Source organism: Notamacropus eugenii, chromosome 4, assembly GCF_028372415.1.
Source record: "Notamacropus eugenii isolate mMacEug1 chromosome 4, mMacEug1.pri_v2, whole genome shotgun sequence".
NCBI classification, from domain to species: domain Eukaryota; kingdom Metazoa; phylum Chordata; class Mammalia; order Diprotodontia; family Macropodidae; genus Notamacropus; species Notamacropus eugenii.
In genome coordinates this window covers 138,958,009-138,980,080 of record NC_092875.1, presented here as the reverse complement: position 1 = coordinate 138,980,080, position 22,072 = coordinate 138,958,009, and positions in this window count along the sequence as shown.

Here is a 22,072-nt window from a genome sequence, read left to right as displayed (position 1 = left end):
ACTTATATTTCCATGTGACTTAAACAGATCACATAGGTCTATTAATGAATGGGAAAGATCTTCCCATTCCTTTATAAATTCGTTAATTCCATTAAAATGCATTAACAATACACCCGTACAAAGACAAGGGTGAGTGAGTTGGAATGTCTCATAGAAAGAAGAAGAAATAGATCAATTTGGTTAGAGCAACTAGTCCATATAGGGAAATAATGTGAAAATTAATCAGGACAGATTGTAATCTTCTTGGAAGACTGAATTCCTAGGCCAATGAAATCATAGGTTTTTGAAAAATTAACATGAATAACGTTATGTGAGTTATAAACTTATGTAATCATTCTGCAAGGTGCAACACAAAAATCAGGCTTATTAATTTTTGGCAATGCCTTGTATACATGTTATCATGTGATTTATAATTTGCATTAGTTGTTGTAAATGATGGGGTCTTTCCTATTTGATCTGAGAGATGTGTATACTTTTATAAATTTGTCAAATTTTTAGACATGTTTTACTTTTCTGTGTATTTCATATCAAGAATGTAATCATTTATCTATCTATGTCTCATCTATCTATCTATCTATCTGTCTATCTATCTATCTATCTATCTATCTATCTATCTATCTATCTATCTATCTATCTAGATCTACATATAGATCTAAATATATCTCAGATAGAGAGCTGACCACAGAGTTTGGAAGACTTGGGTTCTAGTCCCACCTTGAACTCATACTTACTATATGAACTTGGACAAATCATTTAGCTTCTCATTGCCCTAGGCAACTCTGTAAGACTCTAAATAGAAGAGGGGTTGACTAGCAACAGTAGAGGGAGTTTTATCCATTGGCTAAACCAATGAATTGGAGTTTCTGTTCCTTTTCCTAAAAATTTCACATTGAGAAAATGTGATATAATGCTAAGAACTTGGATTAGGATCCAAGGTTTGAGTCTTGACTTTTCTCCTTGCTATTTATCTAACCCTGGGGAAGCCATTTTCTCTCTTTGGGTTTCCATACTATTCTCTAACAAATGGCGAAGGTGAAATAGTTGACTTCAAATATTCTTTTTTAACTTTAAATCTCTAATTCTATCAATTTCCCATGGGGCCCTGTCCGTTAAATGTAAAGTCCTTGAGAACAGGGGCAGCAGTTATCTTTGTTCCTTTCCTACTGCCTAACACATAATAGATAATTATTTTAGAATTAATTAGTGAGTGGACAATTTGGTTAAAATAATTGGGTTGGAAATAACCTTTGGGTCACTGTTTTTAAGGTAACATTTTATTAGTAATCTATCAAAGGCATTCACAATAATTTTGAAGTAATTTTGCAGTCCCAATTTAGATAAATTCTTATGTTTTAAACTATTATATACCCTGCATGTCAGTAACTAGCACTGAATTCATTGCCTGCCTCAGGGACTATCCCAACTACCCCACATTGCAGCATTGCATGACTATAGTTTTGAACAAGGACTGTGATATGACCCCAGCCTATTTTTTTATTGTTTCTACTAGATGTTAAGGACTTCTGTTATAAGGTTCATTTTTATATTAGCATGCCAGTTATTAATAATCTTGTTGGTCGATAGGAAACCTGCTTTGGGAAGGGCAAGGTAGTTCCTGTAGCAGGTCTGCCTCCTGCCCATATGACTCAGGTCTACTTTGCTACCACCTGTAAAACTGTGCAATTTATCCATTGATGCTACAATATACATTTTAGTATTGACCATTTTGGTAATAATTAATTTCAACTTAAAAACATTTTTATATGATATCCTTATTGGTTACTAAATGCTTTGCTGCTATATTTGAATAATTATGTTGGGTCTAGTTTTTACTTTTAAATTATTTATGAGTGATCAAATTTGGATAGTTTATCTCAATGTACATTTCCATTTAATAAGCCTAAAGAAAATCTTTCCTTTTAAATGGATGAAATGTCACCTAAAAAGTGAGATATTTTAGTTGTATCTGGTGATCAGACTACAGTTAGTTAGCCCCACCTAGTGAATGATTAATAAATTGTCAAAAGTCAATATCATAAGAACGTTTTTAAACAGCAGTATTGACTCATGAACTCTATCCCTTAAGCTTCCAAGGAATAATGAACTTCCTGGATTTATGAGTTTCCTTTCCCTATGGAGTTATCTCATTAGTCTGTGGCAGATTGTAGGAGAGTTTAGACTCACCAGACATTTCTGTCTTCTCAGTCTTTGGCCAAAAGGAATACTTTGAGTCTTTGACTCAAATTGGAGAATTAACCCTAATGTTTATGAGATTTGAGAGAATATGCATGTTATAATCAATAGATCAAGAATATGCAATTTTATCCCTATGGGTTCATCTTAGGGAAGTGCATATGGCATAAGTCAGGGATCCTTACTATGAGATCCGTGAAGCTGGTTTTCTTTTTAAATGATAACTGTATTTTAGTGTAATTGGTTTTCTTTTAAATGTACTTCATTTTATAAATTTTAAAAAATGCCTTCTCCCCAAATAGGATTCACCAGAGTACCAAAGGAAACTATGAAATTAAAAAAAAAGTTAAGATCTTTTGACCAATAAGAAGTATAAAATAATTTTGAGACTGACAGGAATTTTGAAACATTTCTTATCTATTACTTATCTGTCCCTTAGAAATTATTTATTTTAATTTTACTTGGAATTATTTGAAGAGGTACAACTAAGTAGAAATCTATACCACTTATTTTGGAGGAAAGAGACATAGTACTACACAATAGTTATATACAGCAAATCAGAGTGTAGAAAAAGACTTGATTTGGTTAATCAACTCATTCCAAAGTCACTATAAAGAGAAAGAGAGGAATTTTGAAGAAGGGATGTGATGACTAATAGTGGAAAATACAGTAAAGCTTAGAAGAATTAAAGTAGGAATCTGGAAAAGTAATTCTTTTAAATAGGGGGTACTACGAACTAGTTGTTAAACAAATTCTGAAGTTCTAATGTGAAATATTTAATTACTCATTCACTAAATATTCTGAACAATAACTTATTGAAGAGAATCCAAATCAGTTGAAAGAGGCAATTATGAGAAGAGCATGTACAAGGAGGAGAATCTGCAGGACAAATTTACTTAAATAATTCAAAATGGAGCAATTTGAGATAATTTTTCATAAAATTCTCATCCATCTATACCAAAACACTCACTTTCATCATATATATATGTATATATATATGTATACATGTATATATGTATATGAATATATATGTATGTATTTATGTATTTGGTTGACTACTATATATTCTCTATAACAAACTCAGAGGTTACTGATTGGTCATTTTAAGGAGTAGGAATTTTCTGATATCATTATTTCATTGAATCAGTCTCTAAAATATTTTCCAGGAAGATTTCAAACATAATTTTAAAACTGAAATTGAGTAAATGGGATATTTCAGACAATACTGACTTCTTTTAAAATTATGTCCAAGAAATGAGAATATGACATTTCCAGACTTCCATAAATATTGAAATTTCAGAGAAAATTAAATGTTTAAGCTCATTTGCTCATTTTGAGGGGGTTTTCTTTTTGTTAATTAAATGGAATATGAAACAGTTTGCTAGTTATATGGATATAGTGCCATCTGCAGTTTTCTTTTCATGATGCTTTTTATATCTTTTCATGTCAAAATCAGAAACACCATTTTATTTAAAAATTTCTTTTTCTTATAAAGTAATTATCATTATTTTTATTTGGCTTAGTAGTGATCGCACATATATGAGTGCTAGCTGATTTTCCTTCTAAATTTTAGGTTTTCCTCTTCACATTTATTATTTGTATGAAGAAAACACTCTGCCCCATGCCTGACAAGTTTAAGACTCCTATCTGCTTTAATACTGAACCAACTCACCAGTTTCTATCACTTTGTTCTGTTCTGAAGCAGATAGGAGTTTTTCAAGGGAGGCAGAGAGAAGATCTTGGGGATGGAGGGCAGGAAGTTGGTTCTGTGATCTGTGAATGAATAAAGGAAAATTAACAAGTGCTTACTATATGTAAAGCACTGGTGATACAATAGAAAAATAATTCAGTCCCTGATCTCAGGGTGTTCACATTCTAATGGACAATATAACAGACATAGAAGGTTTTAGCCACAAGTTAGATGGAAATGTCCTATGATATTTAGCATGTCTTGGTGAAATATATGTTAATGCCTCTTTTTAAATTCCATTTCCATGAATGAAATCACATCAATTTCTGATGTTGAACAACTTGAAGGTGTCAGAGACTTTGGTTATAAAAACTTTTTTTGGTAGGTGTTCAGTTACTGTCTCTGCAGCACCTTCAGAAGCAGGTTGCTCTTCCCAGAAGCAGCTTCCCCCACCCTAACTAACAAGATTTCTGACTGGGTTGGAGAGTTATCTCCTTGGTGTAGATAATCAATTCAATGTCACCTGCATTCTTTGCTACCTTATTTAACCCATTCTTTACTATTTTCCCTATCATTCTTCATTCTATCTCACTCCTCCTCTTTCTTCCTTCATGTTCTCTAGGATGATTGATGATTGAGATGGGGTTTCCCCCTGTTTTAGGAGAACATTTCTTGAGGCAGGATCTTTGGGAAATACTCTCAGAAGATCTTTTGAAGATTCTTTCTTGGTCCTTCCCATCTGATTTCTGAGAAGAGAAGAGGGAGCTGAATTTAAGCAAAATTTCCTAGAAAGCAATTTGTCTTTGCCCCCTTTTTTGCCTTTTCTATGCCTACTCTAATATCCTGATTCCACTTTTTCCCTGCCTTCTCTCTTTAGTCAAACAACCTAATACCATTCTTTGTTTTCCAAAGTCTCATCTCATAGCACTTTACTGATCTCTTACTGATGTTCTTATTCAGTTATAGGTAACATTCTTTTAACACTTTGGTTGTACATCCTGCTGTTGTCATGTGGGAGTAGTCAAGAAAAAGTTTGTGAAAAGAGTTTCAATGGTGTTAGAAGTATTGGCACTGGGAAGGTGAAGTCAAGAGGTTGGAGAAATTTGCCCAGTTTCCCTCATAAAAATGTTAAATCAAGGCTCTAAATGAATTCTGTAATGACAGAACTCACAAAAAGATGGAGTGAAACAATTTTTCAGCTTAAGATAAACTTAGAAGGACTTTAAGAAAACTGTCTCACTTGGGTAAAAGAGGAGCACAGTCCAGTGCAGATGGTGTCCAGGCAATTAAGCAGGAGGCTATTAGTCACAGAACAGATCAGCAACCAAGGACCTTCTGTCCTGGCTGAGCAGGCCAGCAGTGAGACCTCCAGCCTCAGTGCAGAAGGTGAATTGTAAGTCCTAGAATGCTGGCACAACAAGCACAAGCAGACCAGGTCAACCCCAGCATAATGGACAAGCTGCAAGCATCTGAGGACCTGGTGTGAAAAGTCAGTGACTAGGTTGGTGGCCCCAGCCACAGAAACTTGGAACAGTGCTCCCTGTACCCCAGAAGCAGAGCTCAACTTTAGAAGTCACAAAAATTTACTGAAGAAAACAACTCCTTAAAAAAATTGTATTGACCAAATTGGGGGGGGGGGGGGGGAGGGAATCCACTGAAGAAAACAACTCCTTTAAAAGTAGAATTGGCCAAATGGAAAATGAAGTCTAAAAGTTAACTGAAGAAAATAATTGCTTACAAATTAGAATTGGGCAAGTGGAAGCTAATGTCTCAATGCAACATCAAGAATCAGTCAAACAAAATCAAAAGAATGAAAAACATAGAAGGGAATGTAAAATACCTAATTGGAAAAACAGCCGACCTGGAAAATAGATCCAGGAGAGATAATTTAAGAAGTATGATATTGATAATACCTGAAAGACAAAAAGAGCCTGGTCAGCATCTTAGAAATTATCAAGGAAAATTGTCCTGATACCCTACAACTGGAGGGTAAATAGTCATCAAAAGAATCCACTGACAACCACCTGAAAGAGATTCCAAAGTGAAAACTTGTATCTCCAAGGCAATATTCATAGCACTGGTGTTGACTACGAATATGTCAGAGTAGTTCTCAGTTGGAAAGTATATCAGACTCTCCATATAGAAAGCAGAAGAAAAACATTTATTCAGGCACCAGAAAGCCAAATTGCAGAACCAGAAAGTTAAATTTGTCATGGTGAGCAAGACTTCAGTAAACATGATCACCGTAGGGGGTAAAGCCATTCCCAAGCCTCCCCCTTCTGCCAGGGCCTCCTCACAAGCAAACAAGCACTCATAGGCCTAAGCTGTGACTGATTGCTTGCCTGCATCCTCTCTCCCCTGTCCTGACCACACTCACTTCCTCTCAGTTTTGCTCCACCCTTCCTATTCCTCCTGTTTATCAAGCTCCTCCCACCACATGTGACTTAGGCTTCCAGGTGATTCAAGCAGATGATATGGCCTATTAATGAATGAGAAAGATCTTTTCATATAAATTACTATTACATTTGACCCCATTATCTTTCATATTCATTACATAGGTTATTGGGGCAACTGGTATAACAGAACTTTAATAAAGTTAATAGAAAATAGGCATATAAAACAATATCTTAGGCAACTGGTGTCAACAGAGCTTTACAACAGTATAAGGGGGATCATGCAAAATGAGCTCATAAAGCAATATTTTAGAGTGGGGCTTGAGCAGAAGCACCCCATCATTCCCCCTCAACAAATAGGGCCCAAAATCTTGGGTTCAGGGGCAAAGGTCTTTTCTTCTATAAATATTTCTTGCTGAAATTGGACATAGAGCTGTCCCTGATCCAAGAGATCCCATTTGAGAGATCAGTTCTTTAGCCAGCATCTGGAATTTGGTGGACTTCAGGTCCAGAGATGACACATCACCATCATGAACAGGGAGTGATACCTGGCTTAAGTGATCAGGGATCTGCAGGTCCTACAGGAAACAAATCTAGCAAACAAGCAAGTTTAACAAACAAAAAGCCAAAAAGAACCAAAAAAACAATAACCAGAAGCATGGTAGATACAGGGTCAGTTGTGGTTCTGCAGTCCATGAACCCACTATCACAGCCTCATTCACGGTAGAATATATGAGTTAAGGGTACAATTTGGTGTTCATCCTCTCCTGAAAAAACAACAGTTACAGTATGATCTTTCCCATTGTTGTAATTTCAGCAGTCTTTGGAATGTTGTCTGTCTTCTGTTCTACCCATACTTTAGCTCCCAATTTTATTCTGTCAATAGAACCCAATCCTTCAGTTCTTCTGTTAGCTACTTCAGAAGGAGGGTCAGTTTTCACAAGGGGTATTATTTCACAAGGAATAACAATCACTTGAACGATTCTACCATTTTTCCGAAACTGTATGGGTTCTTCACCTAAATTTTGGAATGTCACAGTAATTTCTCCTTGACAATTGGGATCTATCACTTCAGCCAATACATGTATTCCTTGAGCAACTAATCCTGATTTAAATAATATCCATCCAAAATGATTTTTAGGGATTTTCATACATATTCCAGTAGAGATTGTTCTTATTTCTTTCCTATCCAACCAAAAGTCCTCTAAGCAATGTAAATCATATCCAGCCAAATCAGGTGTCCCTGGATATGGTACTAGAACATCTGGCCCCACAGTTCAATACTCATCATTTGGGATCTTATGTGTTTGTTGTTTTCTAATTTGCAGATTTGGGGTCCTAATTCTGGCTTGAGATATACTTTTTCCCAGTGGTCTATTATTCAAATTACATAATGCAATGAACAAATTATCTTTCCAATGTTGATAAGAATTATTAGAACTTAACTTCCTTAAGTATTCTTTCAATAATCCATTCATTCTTTCAATTTACCCAAATGTTTGTGGATAATATGAAATAAGATATATCCATTTTATGTTGTTTAATACACAATATCTCTTCATTTCATTACCTTTGAAATGTGACCCATTGTTGCTTTGGATCTGCATTGGGCTTCCATAATGCAGACTTATGATATCTAAGGGTTTACAGGTGTTTTTCTGGGTCGCATTCTTATAGGGACAAGCCACTAGTACTTGAATAGGTGTCAACACAAGTACATGTAAATTTGCATCCTTTATTTTGGGGTAGGGGTACAATACAATCTATTTGCCAAATTTAGGCTGGTATATTTCCCTTGCTATCTCTACAGTTACAACCCGAGAAATAGTTTGTTCCTTTCCCAATTGACATATATAACATTCTTTTATTTGTTTTAGCAATGAATGAGAGATACCAGTACCTTGGTCTTGTGCCCACTGGTGTGTGTTCTTGACCTTAAATGGACAGCCATTTGATGGACCCGTTTTGCTAGTACCAGATCATCAATTCACGTCAGACTATGGACAATATGTTGAGTAGCAATCTTTGCTAGTCAATCAGCATGTGCATTACACTCACGTTCTGGTGTGGTGAGGGCCACGTGAGCATCTACAGAAAAAACTGACAAATTGGTAACCAAAGACATGTTCCATATATCTTCCCCAGACTTGTGTGCCATGTATTTCCTAATTTTGATTTTTCCACATGGGCATCCATGTAACTAACCCATTAGCTACTGCCCATGAGTCAGTGAATACATAATACTGTCTTCTTAGCTTGGTGAACATAAGTTCAGCATATAGACTAGTTCCACCTATTCCAGTACTTTCCAAAGTCCACCTAGTACAAGGATTATGGGCTACCACTTTGCAATATCTTTTGTGGCCCAAATATTTTGCTGTCCCATCAGTAAACCATGCTTGTCTCTTTTGTTCTTCAGTTAATCTATCATATCCCTCATTCCATTTTATCAAGGAGTGCAACAACTGTTGCTTTGGTTCAGAGGGTGTATCATTTCCCTCAGTATCTATGTTTGTTATAGATTCATGTAAAGCTGAAGTTCCACTTTTGCCTGTTTTAGATCTATTTTGAATATACCATTTACATTTAATTATGCTAGCTTCCTGTGCATGACCAATTCTAAGAGAAGCCGAGGTACTCATTACTCAGGTCATAATTGAAATTCCAGGCTTTAGTATTATCTCATGGCTTGAAGTAAGCTGTTCAGTCTCTACCAAAGCCCAATATACAGTTATCAATTGCTTTTCAAAAGGACTATAGTGAGCTCCAAATGAAGGGAGTTTTTTAGACCAATATCCTAAGAGTACATTTCAGCTTTGTTGTTTTTGCCATAAACTCCAGTTTGCATTTTCTTCCTGTATAACCACTGATAAATCCACTGGGCCACTTTGCATAGGCCATAAATCTAGGGTCAATTGAATAGCAGCCTTAGATTCATCAAAAGCTTTACCCCAATCAAGTTCCCAATCAAATTCATATTTTTTCATGGTAATTTTATATAAGGGTTTCAAAATTTGTCCTAGATGTGGTATGTGTTATAGCCAATATCCAAATAATCATATAAACTTTTGGGCCTCTTTATTATTGATGGGGCTAGGAAATCCTGAATCTTTTGTCGGGCTTGTCAGAGAATCTCTTGCAGCCCCTGATTCTGTTGTATATCCCAAAACTTTACTTGTTTGAGTTGGCCCTTGAGTCTTTGCAGGGCATATATCCCATCCTTTGATTTTCATATGTGCAATTTAAAGTGTCAAATTCTTCTCCACTTCTTCTATAGTTTTTCCCTGTATTATAATATCATCTATGTAGTGGGTAAGCTGTACACCAGATAGCTCTAATTCACCCAAATGTTCAGCCATAATCTTATGACAAATAGTGAGGCTATGCAGATATCCTTGTGGCAAGTGTGTAAAAGTATATTATTGGCCCTGCCAAATGAAAGTGAATTGGTCCCATTGTTTCAAATCTATTCGGATAGTACAGAAAGCGTTGGCTAAACCAATAACTGCATACCAAGTCCCATTATATTTCTGGATTTTTTCTACTAAGGTAATGGTATCTGGAACAGCAGCATACAAGGGAGTGACTTTATTCAATTGTCTATAATCCACTGTTATCCTCCATGTCCCATCTGACTTTTGTACTGGTCAAAAAGGATTGTTCCATCTATGTATTCAGGAATGGGTATATTCTTTCTTAGATAATTGTCCAATTTTCATCATTAGATTGATATTTCAATCCCTCCCAATCCTGTGATGGTGATAGGAGTTCCATGTTTACATTTATCAGGGTTTCCATATATAAGGGAGGCCTCCACCCCAGTATCTATTAATGCCCTGATTACAGTATTTGATCTATTTTTCCAATATATGGTCAAATTGATACTGGATCTGTAATCTCATCTGTGTATTTCTTTAATCTGAGCTGGGACTCTGTCAGCTTCATATTCTCCCTGAAGGTGTGACAAACTTAGATACAAGGGTTCAGCAGGATCTATAAGTTCAATTCTTACATCTCTATTTTGTCTAGTATCACGTCCCCTTCCTCAATGCATTCCGTATAATTCATTTGTTAGAATACCATCTATACTTCCAAAATCTACCCCTGCTCTCAATAGAGAAGTAAACAATTCTCTCCTTGTCAATTTATTCTGATTTAGAATCTGCTGGCTATTTATTTCTCTCTCTAGGAATTTTGTCTTTTCCCCAGTCCCTAAGTCACTTAACTGTGAAATCTTTCCAGCACCTCTGAAAGAGGGTGCCTATTTCCCCAATTATTAGAGTCAAAATTAAACGCTTGTAATTAGGAGGAGCTGTCTTCACTATTATGTTCCTATAGTAAACTGCAAAGGGAGTACCATCGTATGCATCTGCATTTCTTGTCATTATGGCAGTCTTCAATACCTCCTTCTTTAACTTTCTTATACAGTCCCTAAGTGAATACCAGGGTCTATCTCCCCTAGGCCATATAGAGTAAGTAGGATACAGTCTACTGCAGCCTTCTCCAGCCAAAGCTAACAGAGCAGTCATATTGTTGTCTTCTTGCATATTGTAATCTCTAAAGGCTTGTTGTACTAAAGGATTCTGACTAATACCTATAAATTTCAGACATTTCAAGTCATCTTCTGTAGCCCCTTCATCACAAATTCCCACCTTCTAAGATATTAATGATTCTCCCATCCTTTGAGTGAACCAACTCAAAATTTCCGTTACCTCCTACTGAGTAAAATCCTCAATTATTTCCCTAAGCACTGTTACTTCCTTGATTCTCCTTTTTCTGCCTCACTATTGGCATGCTTCTGCCTGAGAAACATCACTTTCTTGCTCTGATTTCCTTATGCTTTCCTCCCGTGCCCTCTTCTGGCAGTCATCACTGTGGCAACTAGGCTGAGTGTACAAAGGTCATATGCACATTTCTTTTGTCAGCCTTCAGCTTCTTCTGAGCCAAATGAGCAGCCTTTTCTTCTCCCTGAGACCTCCCCCAGCCATTCTACTCCTTCAAAGTAGAACATGAAGGCTGAGAATTCCCATGCAAACTAGCTAACTTTTTTTCCATCTGAATTTTTTCCTTAAGCAGCTCCTCTCTGTTTTTGCACATGATACAATAACCCGTTAATAAAACCCAGCCTCTCTAACTTACCCTTGCTAACTCCTTCCTTGGTCTGATTGGTATTCCTTGCAAACACCTTTCCACATCTTCAGATTCTCCTTCCTGTAACCTCGCTTCCCAGCTTTCACAGGGTCGTGTGCCTTTGGACCATTCCTTGGCAAGCAATGAAAAAGTTAAATTGTCCCAACCTGGGATACTATTTTCTTCCTCTAAATCCCTTCTGCCTCCAGACAGAGATTTTATATCCTGTGATCCTGTTCATGACAGCAAGTATATCACCAAGGCAACATTCACAGCGCTGGTGGTGACTATGAATATGCCAGAGTAGTTCTCAGTTGGAAAGTATAACAGACATAATATTTATTCAGACACCAGAGAGCTAAATCCCAGAACCAGAAAGTAAAATTTATCATGGTGAGCAAGATCATAGCAGGGGGAAAAGCCATTCCCAAACCTCCCCCGAACCTCCCTGCTCCCCCCTCCAGGGCCGACTCACAAGCATCAAACACTTACCAACCTAAGTTGTGTCTGCCTGTCTGCCTTCATTCTCTCTTCTCTGTCTTGACCTTGCTCTCTCACTTCTTCCTGGTTTTGCTCCATGCTTCCTCTTCCTCCTGTTCATCAAGCTTCTCCCATCACATGTGACTTAGGCTTCCAGGTGATTCAAGCAGATCATATGGGCTTATTAATGAATGAGAAAGATCTTTCCATATAAATTGCTATTACAAAACTCCAAAGAATACTGTGGCCAAATTCCAGAATCATAAGGTCAAAAAAAATACTACAAGCAGCCAGAAAGAAACAATTCAAATATCAAGAAGACATAGGAAGACACAGGACTTAGTAGCTTCTACATTAAAGGATTGGAGGGCTTACATTATGATATTCTGAAAGGCAAAGGATCTTGGATAATAACCAAGAATCAACTACCCAGATTGAGTATGATCTTTCTGGGAAAAAAGATGGATATTCATTAAAGTAGGGGATTTTCAAACTTTCCTAATGAAAAGACCAGAGTTAAAAAGAAAGTTTGATCTTCAAATACAAGACTTAAGGGAAACTGAAAAAGGCAAACAGGAAAGAAAAAAAACCCTCATCATTTAATAAGATTTAAACTGTCTTCCCTACATGGGAAGATGATACTTGTAACTCTTGAGAACTGTATTTCTATTAGGGCACTTAGAAGTAGTATATATAAGCAGAAGGTATTAGTATAATAAGTTGACTTTGATGTAATAATATGAAAAAAATTAAGGGGTGAAAAAAGGATTGTACTGAGAGAAGTGGAAATGGAGAAGCAGAATATGTTAAATTACATCACATGAAGAGGCACAAAAGACGTATTATAGCAGAGGGAAAGAAGTGAGGAAGTGAGCATTATTTGAACCTTGCTCTCATTGGATTTGGTTCAAAAGAGGAATAACATACATACTCAGTTGGGTACAGAAATATGTCATAGCATATAGAGAAATAAGAGGGGAAAGGGGAAAGAAAAGGGAAACAAGGGGGTGCTTATAGAAGGGAGGGCAAGTTGAAGGAGGTGGTGGTCAGAAGCAAAACACTAGTCAGGAGGGAAAAGATGAAAGGAAAGCAAAAATGTAAATGGGGAAAATAGGATGGAGGGAAATACTCAATTAGTAAACATAACTGTGAATGTGAATGGATTGAACTCTCTCTTAAATGGAAGTGAATAGCAGGTGGATTAAAAACCAGAATCCTACAATATGTTGTCTACAAGAAACACATTTGAAGCCAAGAGACACACACAGAATAAAGGTAGAAGTCTGGAGTGGAATATATTAGGCTCCAGCTGAAGTTAAAAACCAGAACAAAACAAAAAGCCCCTCACCAAAAAAAAAGAGGGGGAGCAGCCCTGATCCCAGAAAAATCAAAATGAAAAACAGATCTAATTTAAAGAGATAAGGAAGGAAAATGCATCTTCCTAAAAGGTACCATAACCAATGAAGTGATATCAACACTAAACATATATGGACCAAGTGGTATAGCATACAAATTCTTTGAGAAGAAGGTACAGGAAGTGAGTTACAGGAATAAATAGCAAAACTAGATTAGTGGGGGACTTCAACCTTCCTCTCTCACAACTAGATAAATCTAACACAAAATAAACAAAAATTAAGGAGGTGAAAACAATTTTAGAAAAGTTAGATATGAAGAACTCTGGAGAAAATTCAATAGGGATAGAAAGGAATGTACCTTTTTCTCAGTGGTACAAAGCACACACACATGCACACACACACACATACACATATACTCACACAAATTGACCATGTATTCAGGCATAAAACTTGACAATAAAATTCAAAAAGGCAGAAGTATTAAATTTAATTAAATTAAATATTAAAATTAAATAATTTTCAGATCATGATGCAATAAAAAATTACATGTAATGAAGAGCCCTGGAAAGATGGTCTAAAAATGAATTGGAAGCTAAATAACCTAACCCTAAAGAATTAGTGAGTTAAGTAACAAAAACTTAGAAATAATAATTTCATCAAAGAGAATGACAAGAATGAAATAGCATATCAAAACTTATGAGATACAGTTAAAGCAGTTCTTAGGGAAGTTTTATATCTCTAAGTGTTTACATGAATAAAATACAGAAAGAGGAGATCAATGAGTTGGACATGCAACTAAAAAAGCCAGATAAAAAACAAATTAAAAATCCCAAACTAAATACCAAGTTAAAAATTCTGAAAATCAAAGGAGAGATGAATAAAATCAAAACTATTGAACTAAATAAAACTAAGAGATGATTTTATTAAAAAAACCCAATTAATTAGATAAACCTTTGGTTAGATTTTTTAAAAAGGAAGAAGAAAAAATTACTAGTATCAAATGAAAAGGGTGCATTCAACACCAATGAGGAGGAAATTAAAGCAGTAAGTAGGAGCTATTTTGCTACACTGTATGCCAATAAATCTGACAATCTAAGTGAAATAGATGAATATTTGCAAAAATGTGAATTGCCCAGATTAACAGAAGAGGAAATAAAATACTTCAATAACCTCAGTTAAAAAATAAGAAATTGAACAAATCATCAGTGAACTCATTAGGAAAAAATTTGTAGGGTCAGATGGATTTGCAAGTGAATTCTACCAAACATCTAAAGAAAAATTAATTTTAATACTATACAAACTATTTGGAAAAATAGATGGAGACCTCCTAAACTCCTTTTATGACATAAATATAGTGCTGATACCTAAACTGGGAAGCATCAAAAAAGAGAAAGAAAATTATAGAACAATTTCTGTAATGAATATTAATGCACAAATTTTAAATAAAATATTAGCACATTTGTATTTACATTATTTATTTATTTTAGCAATTTATCACCAGGATAATACACTATGATTTGGTAGGATTTATGACAGGAATGCAGGACTGGTTCAATAATAGGAAAACTATCAGAACAATTAACCATATCAATAATAAAATTAACAGATAGCATATGATTATCTCAACAGATGCTGAAAAAGCCTTTGACAAAATACAACACCCATTCCTATTAAAGACACCAGACAGCATAGGAATAAATGGAGTTTTCCTTAAAATGATCAACAGTATCTATTTAAAACCATCAGCAAGCATTATGTGTAATGGGGAGAAGCTAGAAGCATTCTCAGTAAGATCAAGGGTGAAACAAGGATTTTCATTTTCACCACTATTATTCAATATTGTACTAAAATGTTAGCATTGACAATAAAGGAGGAAAAAGAAATTGAAGGAATTAAAATAGTCAATGAGTAAACAAAACTGTCACGTTTGCAGATGATATGATGGTGTACTCAGAGAATCCTAGGGAGTCAACTAAAAAAATTACTTGAAATAATTCATAACTTTAGCAAAGTAGCCAGCATAAAATATAAACTCATATAGATCATCAGCATTTAATAACCAACAAAGCTCACCAGCAAGAGATAGAAAAAAATCCATTTAAAGTAACCATAGACAATATAAAATAATTGGGAATCTACATGCTAAGACAAACCCAGGAACTATATGAATGCAGTTACAAAACACTTTCACACATACAAAGTCAGATCAAAACACTTGGAAAAATTGGGGAAAAAAGGGAAAATGATCCACATGTGCAAAATCCTTTATAGTAGCTCCTTTTGTGGTGGCAAAGAACTGAAAATTGAGGGGAAGCCCATCAACTGTTGAATGGTTGAACAAGTTGTTATATATATGAATATAGTGGAATACTATTGTGCTATAAAAAATGATGAGCAGGCAGATTTCAGAAAAAACTTGGAAAGATTTACATGAACTGATGCTGTGTGAAGTGAGCAGAATCAGAACATTGCACACAGTAACAGCAATATCATGCAGTGATTACCTATGATAAACTTAAGCTCTTCTCAGCAATACAATGATCCAAGGCAATTCCAAAAGTCCTGTTTAGGAACGTGCTAAGCACATCCAGAGAAAGAACTGTCTGAATGCAGATCGAAGCATACTATTTTCACTTTTTCTTCTTTTTAGTGGTTTTTCCATTTTGTTCTGATTCTTCTTTCACAACATGACTAATGTGGAAAAATGTTTAACATGATTGTACATGTATAACCTATATTCGATTGCTTGCTGTCTTGGGGAGGGCAGAGGATCATCACAGATGGAGAAAATCTGAAACTTAAAATTTTATAGAGATGAATGTTGAAAAATTTTTGCATGTAACTGAAAAAACACTCTTAAGTAAAAAAAAAAGGAATATTGGCACAATTTTTAGGGGTCTCCTTTTGTTGATAGTACTTTGAGAGATACTGCTGGTAATACAAAGGTGTATCTGACAGGATCTATGTCTTTGATAAGCTTGGATAGGATTACAGAATCATAAAATGTTAGAGCTGGGAGGAATATGAGATCATCTTAAGATCTTAAGATCACAAGATCTTATAGTTCATACAGTAGGTACTTGATAAATGTACTTTTATTAATTCATAGTTATTTGATTAAAATGGAAGAGAAGTTTTTTACAGATAAGGAAATAGTTCCTAAGTGATTAAAGTTGATAAATGACAGAGCTACTTAACAACAGAAAAGACAACAATAAAATAAGTTATGGGAAAGGAGTAAGACAGGATTTCTATTTGGTGTGAGTGGTAAAGGGAGAAAAAATTTGTAGCAGGAAGGATAGCATGGAAAAAAAAAGTAAAAATTGGATAAGTGAATTATTTAACATGTGAATTTTTTTTATTAAACTGATCTTTAAAATTCATGTACATACATTCATCTGAGTGTGTGTATGTGTGTTTGTTTGTGATAGTCGACAATTATCAAACTCTTCCTCTATGTTAGGCACTTTACTAAGTAATTGGGGAACTCTGAAAAGCAAAAACACAGTCCATGGCATTAAGAACCTCATATTCCGAGGGGCGGAGCCAAGATGGCCAAGTAGAAAGACGCACATACACATAGCTCCGAAACCACAAACCACAGAACGGCAGAGGGGACTAACCCAGGGCGAATTCTGCACCCAGAGACCACGGAATATTGGAGCGAGGGAGATTTCTGTTCCAGAGAGACCTGCAAACCTCTCGTGGGGGGACCTTCGCGCCGGGGACTGGGCGCCGGGGCGGGAAGAGGAGAGCAGCCCTGCCACGGCAGCGACACCGTGGGAAAGAGATCCGAGAGGGCTGCGGAACGGAGTCTCCTGCGGCCACGCGGGTCCTCCCACCCACAGAGGGACCTGCAAACCTCTCGCAAAAGGTCTGTCGCGCTGCAGACATGGTGCCCAGCCCGGACCTGCGGCGGCCACGGCGGCCGGGGCTCTGAGAGACACAGTTCTTTTTTTTTTTTTTTTATTTAGCTTTTAACATTCATTTTCACAAAATTTTGGGTTACAAATTTTTCCCCTTTTCTCCCCTCCCCCCCCCAACGCCAAGCATTCTAATTGCCCCTATGACCAATCTGCTCTCTCTTCTATCATCCCTCTCTGCCCTTGTCTCCGTCTTCTCTTTTGTCCTGTAGGGCCAGATAGCTTTCTATACCCCTTTACCTGTATTTCTTATTTCCTAGTGGTAAGAACATTACAGTTGATCCTTACACTTTGAGTTCCAACTTCTTTAGCTCCCTCCCTCTCCACCCCTTCCCTTTGGAAGGCAAGCAATTCAATATAGGCCAAATCTGTGTAGTTTTGCAAATGACTTCCATAATAGTTGTGTTGTATAGGACTAACTATATTTCCCTCCATCCTATCCTGTCCCCCATTACTTCTATTCTCTTTTGATCCTATCCTTCCCCATGAGTGTTGACCTCAAATTGCACTCTCCTCCCCATGCCCTCCCTTCTATCATCCCCCCCCACTCTGCTTATCCCCTTATCCTCCACTTTCCTGTATTGTAAGATAGGTTTTCATACCAAAATGAGTAGGCATTTTATTCTTTCCTTTAGTGGAATGTGATGAGAGTAGACTTCATGTTTTTCTCTCACCTCCCCTCTTTATCCCTCCACTAATGAGTCTTTTGCTTGCCTCTTTTATGAGAGATAATTTGCCCCATTCAATTCTCCCTTTCTCCTCCCAATATCTTTCTCTCTCACTGCTTGATTTCATTTTTTTTTAAGATATGATCCCATCCTCTTCAATTCACTCTGTGCACTCTGTCTCTATGTGTGTGTGCGTGTGTGCATGTGTGTGTGTGTAATCCCACCCAGTACCCAGATACTGAAATGTTTCAAGAGTTACAAATATTGTCTTTCCATGTAGGAATGTAAACAGTTCAACTTTAGTAAGTCCCTTATGACTTCTCTTTGCTGTTCACCTTTTCATGGTTCTCTTCATTCTTGTGTTTGGAAGTCAAATTTTCTTTTCAGCTCTGGTCTTTTCATCAAGAATGCTTGAAAATCCTCTATTTCATTGAAAGACCAATTTTTCCCCTGAAGTATTATACTCAGTTTTGCTGGGTAGGTGATTCTTGGTTTTAGTCCTAGTTCCTTTGACTTCTGGAATATCCTATTCCATGCCCTTCGATCCCTTAATGTAGAAGCTGCTAGATCTTGTGTTATCCTGATTGTATTTCCACAATACTTGAATTGTTTCTTTCTAGCTGCTTGCAATATTTTCTCTTTCACCTGGGAGTTCTGGAATTTGGCCACAATGTTCCTAGGAGTTTCTCTTTTTGGATCTCTTTCAGGCGGTGTTCTGTGGATTCCTTGAATATTTATTTTGCCTTCTGGTTCTAGAATCTCAGGGCAGTTTTCCTTGATAATTTCATGAAAGATGATGTCTAGGCTCTTTTTCTGATCATGGCTTTCAGGTAGGCCCATAATTTTTAAATTGTCTCTCCTGGCTCTATTTTCCAGGTCAGTTGTTTTTCCAATGAGATATTTCACATTATCTTCCATTTTTTCATTCTTTTGGTTTTGTTTTGTGATTTCTTGGTTTCTCATAAAGTCATTAGTCTCCATCTGTTCCATTCTAATTTTGAAAGAACTATTTTCTTCAGTGAGCTTTTGAATCTCCTTTTCCATTTGGCTAATTCTGCTTTTGAAAGCATTCTTCTCCTCATTGGCTTTTTGAACCTCTTTTGCCAATTGAGTTAGGCTAGTTTTCAAGGTGTTATTTTCTTCAGCATTTTTTTGGGTCTCCTTTAGCAGGGAGCTGATCTGCTGTTCATGCTTTGACTTCATGTCTCTCATTTCTCTTCCCAGCTTTTCCTCCACCTCTCTAACTTGATTTTCAAAATTCTTTTTGAGCTCTTCCATGGCCTGTGCCCACTGAGTGGGCTGGGACACAGAAACCTTGATTTCTGTGTCTTTGCCTGATGGTAAGCATTGTTCTTCCTCATCAGAAAGGAAGGGAGGAAATGCCTGTTCACCAAGAAAGTAACCTTCTATAGTCTTATTTCTTTTCCCTTTTCTGGGCATTTTCCCAGCCAGTGACTTGACCTCTGAATATTTTCCTCACACCCACCTCACCTCCTGATCCTCCCAGCCAGTGTTTGGGGTCTGAGATTCAAATGCTGCTTCCAGCCTCAGGGCTTTGGGCGGGGGCAGGGCTGCTATTCAGTGTGAGATTAAATTCAGATGCTCAGGTGAGGGCAGGGCTGCCTCTCAGGCTCAGTTCCCTCAGGGAGTTTATGCACAGACCTTCAACAATGGATCCAGGCTCCTGCCTGCTTGGAGAGCCCTGGTCTGCCGCTGCCCCTCAGCTTCTGTCTCCCGAGGGGGCCCGACCCATGGGGGCACCCCACTCCCCCCTCGACCCGCCAAAGGGACTCTCTCACAGACTCCTGTCACCTGTGGGTGGAGGTACTTGTGCGGCCGCTGGAGATCCCATCCCTGAAGCCCACTCGGATCTGTTCCTCTCGGTGCCGCGGCCACGGCAGGGCTGTACTCAGCTCCCAGTCCCGGCGCCCAGTCCGCAGCACGAAGGACCTTTTACGAGAGGTTTGCAGGTCTCTCCGGAACAGAAATCTCCCTCGCTCCAATGTTCTGTGGCCTCTAGGTGCAGAATTCGCCGTGAGTTACTTCTTTGTAGTTGTTCTATGGGTTGTGGGTTCGGAGCTATGTGTATGTGCGTCTTTCTACTACGCCATCTTGGCTCCGCCCCCCCGAGACACAGTTCTGAGAGGGATCTGGAGGCGGGATCTTCAGCAGCTGCACGGGCCCCCCACCAACAGGTGACTGACGGGGGTAGGTGAGAGACTCTCTTTGGCGGGTTGAGAGGGGAGTGAGGTGCCCCCATGGCTCGGCCCCCCCCCTCCAGGAGGTGGGGGCTGAGAGGCGGCTGTGGACAGGGGCTCCCCAAACGGGCGGGAGCCTGGATCCATTGTGGAAGGTCTGTGCATAAACCTCCTGAGGGAATTGAGCCAGAGAGGCGGCCCTGCCCCTGACCTCAGCACCTGAACTTACTTCTCACACTGAATAGCAGCCCTGCCCCCGCCAAAAATCCTAAGGCGGGAAGCAGCATTTGAATCTCAGTCCCCAAATGTTGGCTGGGAGGACCAGGAGGCGAGGTGGGTGTGAGGAGAACATTCAGAGGTCCGGCCACTAGGTGGAGACAATGCCAAGAAAAGGGAAAAGAAATATAACTATTGAAGGGTACTTTATCGGAGAAAAAAAAACTTCCTCCCTTCCTTTCTGATGGGGAGGAACAATGCTTGCCATCAGGCAAAGACACAGAAATCGAGGATCCTGTGTCCCAGCCCACCCAGTGGGCTCGGGCCATGGAAGAGCTCAAGAAGAATTTTGAAAATCAAGTTAGAGAGATGGAGGAAAGACTGGGAAGGGAAATGAGAGGGATAAGGGAGAAGCATGAAAAACAGATCAGCTCCCTGCTAAAGGAGAACCAAAAAAATCTTGAAGAAATTGGCACCTTGAGAACTAGCCTAACTCAGCTGGCAAGGGAGGTGCAAGGGGCCAATGAGGAGAAGAATGCTTTCAAAAGCAGAATTAACCAAATGGAAAAGGAGATTCAAAAGTTTACTGAAGAAAATAGATCTCTCAAATCTGGAATGGTACAGATGGAAGCTTTGGACTTTTCGAGAAAGACAGATATCTCAGAACATACCGCGCAGATTCGAAAAATGGAAGATAATGTGAAATATCTTATTGGAAAAACAACTGACCTGGAAAATAGAATCAGGAGAGACAATGTAAAAATTCTGGGACTACCTGAAAACCATGATCAAAAGAAGAGCCTAGACATCATCCTCCACGAAATTATCAAGGAAAACTGCCCTGAGATTCTAGAACCAGAAGGCAAAATAAAAATTCATGGAATCCGCAGAACACCACATGAAAGAGATCCAAAAAGAGAAACTCCTAGGAGCATTGTGGCCAAATTCCAGAATTCCCAGGTGAAGGAGAAAATATTGCAAGCAGCTAGAAAGAAACAATTCAAGTATTGTGGAAATACAATCAGGATAGTACAAGATCTGGCACCTTCTACATTGAGGGATAGAAGGGAATGGAATAGGATATTCCAGAAGTCAAAGGAACTAGGACTGAAGCCAAGAATCACCTACCCAGCAAAACTGAGTATAATACTTCAGGAGAAAAAATGGTCTTTCAATGAAATAGAAGACTTTCAAATTTTCCTGATGAAAAGACCAGAGCTGGAAAGAAAATTTGACTTTCTAACATAAGAATGAAGAGAACGATAAAAAGGTGAACAGCAAAGAGAAATCATAAGGGACTTACTAAAGTTGAACTGTTTACATTCCTACATGGAAAGACAATATTTATAACTCTTGAAACATTGCAGTATCTGAGCACTGGGTGGGAGTACACACACACACACATGCACACACGCACACATACATAGAGACAGAGTGCACAGAGTGAATTGAAGAGGATGGGATCATATACTAAAAAAAAAAATGAAATCAAGCAGTGAGAGAGAAATATTGGGAGGAAAAAGGGAGAAGTTATATGGGGCAAATTATCTCTCATAAAAGAGGCAAGCAAAAGACTTATTAGTGGTGGGATAAAGAGGGGAGGCAAGAGAAAAACATGAGATCTACTCTCATCACATTCCACTAAAGGAAAGAATATAATGCACACTCATTCTGATAGGAAAACCTATCTCATAATACAGGAGAGTGGGGGACAGGGGCACAAGCAGGAAGGGGGGGAGGATAGAGGGGAGGGCATGGGGAGGAGAATGCAATACGAGGTCGACACTCATGGGGAGGGAAAGGACCATAAGAAAATAGAAGTAATG